The following is a 4,672-nucleotide window of genomic DNA, read 5'->3' on the forward strand; positions in this document are numbered from 1 at the left end:
CAACCACCATTGTGCGGCACCATTGTGCCCGACTAGGCAGGGTTTGGTTGCGACTAGGCAGTGTTTGGTTGCGACTAGGCAGGGTTTGGTTGCGACTAGGCAGGGTTTGGTTGCGACTAGGCAGTGTTTGGTTGCGTCGTGCAGAGGATTGCTGCGCGGCGTCAGAAGGGACTCCACCTGTCGGCATGGTGAGCTGAGCGCTGCGGTTCCCAGGCTCCAATGGAAGGAGGAAGATCACCCAGGGCTATTTCCTGGGGCAGGGGAAGCCACGTGACAGAGGCGAGAGGACACCAGCAAGGACAGGGCCGAGGGCAGCAGGGGGTGACACAGGCCTTCGCCGGGCATTTGGACTCTGGTCCACGAGAAACCTCCCCACTGTGGCTTCTCTCCCCTTTCCCTTCCTCCTGTGGTATCATGGGGCTGTGGTGGGGAAATGGCTCTTTAGGCTCATGCCCCACCTCTCGGGGGCCTTTAAATTCTACTTCTGTCCAGGTGAGGCCACGAGTCACTCCCTTCCTCCTGTCCAGGATAGCACGAGATGGCAGAAAGGAGAATTTGCTTTTCTTAGAAACCGGGTAAAGGAAGTGCAGAAAGAGAGTAGAGCCCGGCTGGGAGGCAGCTGGATGAAGGCCGGCATCTTGGCTCCATCACTCCCCAACCGAGTCACCTGGACAAACGGCTTCATCTCTGGGCTTCTAACCCTGCACCCTTCCTGTGGACGTGCAATTCCTAAACTGCTCTTTGTGAAGCTCCTGGTGTAGGCAGCTGCTCTGTCAGGAGTAGCGTGACTGTGAAGGTGACAGCGAAGTTCAAGCCACACTTTGTTCATTTTACAGGGTCATGAGCCACCTACTCACATGGTGCAGTGGGTACACCTTGGGCTGCTAACTACAAGGTCAGCAGTTTGAACTCACCAGCCAACCCACGAGTCTGAATGGGCCTCACAGCAGTGAGTTTAACACTGATGGATCAGGAGTTGAATTTTCAATTTTCATGCAGGAGATCTGAGTCCAATTCCCGGCCAATGCACCTGTCATATCGCTGCCACCTGTCTGTGAAGGTTTGCGTTTTACTATGAGGCTGAATATGTTTCAGTATTAGATGGAGGAGGAAGAAAGGCTTGATGATCCACTTCAGAAAATCCATCAATGAAAACTCTCAGGCTCACAATGGTTCAATCCACAGCTGGTCCTGAGATGGTTCGGACCAGGCAGCATTCGGCTTCACAGTGAGTCCGAGGATCCGGTCCTTAGGATCATTACATATGAATGGAAAGATATTTCTAGCAAACCATGCAGAGCAATGCAGTGGTGGACAGATCAGACAAGGACAGGGCCATGCAGATGCCCACTCCTCTTCTTAAAATTACATTCTGGCCTTTTGGCTCTCTGCACGGCGCCATGGCGGTTGGCAAGAACAAGCGCCTTACAAAAGGTGGCAAAAAAGGAGCTAAGAAGAAAGTGGTTGGTCCATTTTCTAAGAAAGACTGGTGTGGTATGAAAGCACCAGCCATGTTCAATATCAGAAATGTTGGGAAAACACTGGTCACCAGGCCTCAAGGAACCAAAATTGCATCTGATGGCCTCAAGGGTTGAGTTTTCGAAGTGAGCCTTGCTGATCTGCAAAACGATGAGGTTGCCTTTAGAAAATTTAAGTCAATGACTGAGGATGTTCAGGGCAAGAACTGCCTGACCAACTTCCACGGCATGGACCTCATGTGGGACAAGATGTGCTCCATGGTTAAGAAAGGGCAGACCATGATTGAAGCTCATGTTGATGTCAAGACTACCGATGGGTATCTACTTCGTCTGTTCTGTGTTGGTTTTACTAAAAAATGCCATAATCAGATTCGGAAGACCTCTTATGCTCTGCCCCAGCAGGTCCGCCAAATCCGAAAGAAAATGATGGAAATCATGACCCGAGAGGTGCAGACAAATGACTTGAAAGAAGTGGTCCATAAATTGATTCCAGACAGCATTGGGAAAGACAGAGCAAAGGCTTGCCAGTCTATTTATCCTCTCCATGATGTGTTTGTCAGAAAAGTAAAGATGCTGAAAAAGCCCAAGTTTGAATTGGAAAAACTCATGGAGCTTCATGGTGAAGGTGGCAGTTCTGGAAAAACTACTGGCGATGAGACAGGTGCAAAAGTGGAACGAGCTGATGGCTATGAGCCACCAGTTCAAGAATCTGTTTAAAATTCAGACTGAATGTTGACAAATAAAAGATCTTATTGTGAAAAAAATAATTACATTCTGATTTTCCATCAGGGAGCTGCCCTCCCTCTTCCCTCCATCCCTGAAAATCGGATGGGGCTCCCTTCTCCCAGCTTCAGGAGCGCACCTAGGACCCAGGCCTAACCATTCAACGTGTACCGGTCCCACCTCCCTCCCCGTTGCCATGGTGATTGGTTTAGGAATGGACCAACCAATATCAGCCCTGGAACTTTGAACACTGGACAAAGGTTTCTTTCCGCCAAGTTTGCTAACTCAGCAGCATGGGGGACTGGACTGCAGGGCTCACGTCACCTCTGCTTGGGGAGGGACTTCTGGGAAGTGGGGAGAGACCAAGCCCTGTTGACACCATTTGAGAGCCCAAATCCATCTGAGCAGCACTGTCTGCATTTATCAACGAAGTGAGACAATTCTCTTTTCCTTGCGTCAAGTTTAGTTGACTTTTTGTCCCTTGCAACTAGGGAGCTGGGAGTGATACAGAGGACTTCTCAGAGAGAAGAGCTCAAGCCTCCAGCAAGGGTTAAAATCCATGTTTAGGGGGAGATAGGATTGGTGGTGTAAGTATGTGTGCGTTGCTCCTGGGGTCAGGCCGGGTTGTCTGGAAAAGCAAAAGCAGTCATACTCATTGATATAGAAGAAAGAATTTTATATCAAGTTGTAATCTTCTATGCAGAGAAGGCATCCCAGCCCAGTCCAATTCAAGCCCGTGAGTCTGATGCAAGCAGGGTCCCCTTCAGACTCACAGAGCTGCAGGCTGCAGACGCAGACAGGTGAGGCAGGGTTCAGGAAGCGCCCAGGCCGGTGGGTGCAGAGGCCCATAGACCCAAAGCCAGTGGAAACAGGGCAGGACACTGGGAGTTCTCAGGGTTGGGCAGCCCACATGGGGACACCCCTAGAGGCAGAGGCAAACAGGAAGGCAGGCAGAGGGCGGGGCAGAGCGACAGGGGAGTTCCCAGTTTCTCCCTTAGAAGAGGGCCGTATCTCCAAGGAGGCATTGCCAGGCTGTGGCCTGAGTGACAGTTTGGACCCTGTCCCTACACTTTTCATACAAACTCAAGTTGACATAAAATTATCCAATGACCACCCTTCTCCAGCACCCCCTGCTCCCTCCCTTTCCGCACAGAACCACACGTTTCCTAGCCCCAATACTTGAGGGGGTATGTGATGGAGGGGTGGGGGGACGTGTTTCAGGTCAGCATGATCAAGCCCGATGAGCTCTGATTCTGGGCCTTACATTCTGGGGCTCTTTCTTGGGGGGCATGGATAAGGAGACTTGTGGCCTTGGAAGGTTTTACAGCTATCTTGCAACCTTGAGGAGCGATCTGCTGAGAGCAGTCTGTTCTGGTCACATGGTTGGAATCCTGGATCCAGGCATGCCTGAAGGTGGAACAACCCAGGGACCATTCCGCTGGGTGCGCCAAGAAAGTCCCTTTGAGCTGAAGCCAGTTGGGCTCGGTTTCCTGTCACGTATAAGTCAGGTGAGGCTCTGTCTCCCTCAGGTGCGCCTCTCAGCCTGCACCAGCGTGCCGCACTCTGTCCTCCTAGTCTGCGCCTTGCAGCCGCCCTGAAAGTACTTCGCTTCCCTCCAATTCTCACACCACCAGAATGCGGAGACCTCTCGGGGACCTGGGGACTGCGACTCCGGAAGAAGCCAAGGATGATGGAAGGCTGTCCGCCACGTGCCTGGAGTGAGCTGGGAGCCCAGGTGCCTAGAGGAGGTCATAACTCACCGGGGTCCTTGTCCGCCCTTCCCCCAGCCCAGTATGGCCAAGGAAAGCCATCCATCCCACTTACCTGGCCTCTTATTTCCCCCTTTCCCCAGCTGTCCTGGGAGAGTAGCTCCACATCCTTAACACAGAGGGATGAGAGATGGCGCCCTCAGGCTGGGACCCGGCAGAAGGATTCATGGGTCTGAGGCTGCCCATCCCTCAGGGATAGAGCTCAATGACTTTGGGGGGGGGGGGGAGCAGATTCTGATTTACAACATAGCCTCCAGCAAATCCAGGCGGCCCTGGACCCCTGGTCATAGAATCGTTGGTCTTTATACAAAGAAGGCTGGGGAAGCTCCACAATCTACCTGTGGCGAGTGCCCAGGCCGACGACCAGGGTGTGTGCTGGGAGACCTGAAGTTCTCAGGAGGTTGTCCACAACAAAACAAAAACAAGGCAGTGGGGCCGGTGGTGGATCCATGTGTGCTGGACATGTCCAGCGCAGGACCAAGTATGGTTTCCTTATCAAGGAGCAGAGACCATTGTGAAAGTGCCGGGGGCACAAGCATGGAGTCAGAAAGTTAAATAAACACAAATGAAATGGTTTTGAATGATAAATCAAAAATTTTAAAAACACCTGTCACTATGTATTACAGTTAAAATAAAACCCCAGTGCCTTGAGCGAGCCCTGTCACACACACACACACACACACACACACACACACACACACA

At 51.9% G+C, this 4,672-nt stretch overlaps 1 pseudogene; it reads left to right on the forward strand.

Moving 5' to 3' along the window:
• Nucleotides 1-1,400: 1,400 nt before the first annotated feature.
• On the forward strand, nucleotides 1,401-2,232 carry LOC101643435 (annotated as a pseudogene).
• Nucleotides 2,233-4,672: the final 2,440 nt, after the last annotated feature.

The sequence above is a fragment of the Echinops telfairi genome, unplaced genomic scaffold, assembly GCF_000313985.2.
Source record: "Echinops telfairi isolate 266 unplaced genomic scaffold, ASM31398v2 ScPeMD7_7469;HRSCAF=8507_0, whole genome shotgun sequence".
In the NCBI taxonomy this organism is placed as follows: Eukaryota; Metazoa; Chordata; class Mammalia; order Afrosoricida; family Tenrecidae; genus Echinops; species Echinops telfairi.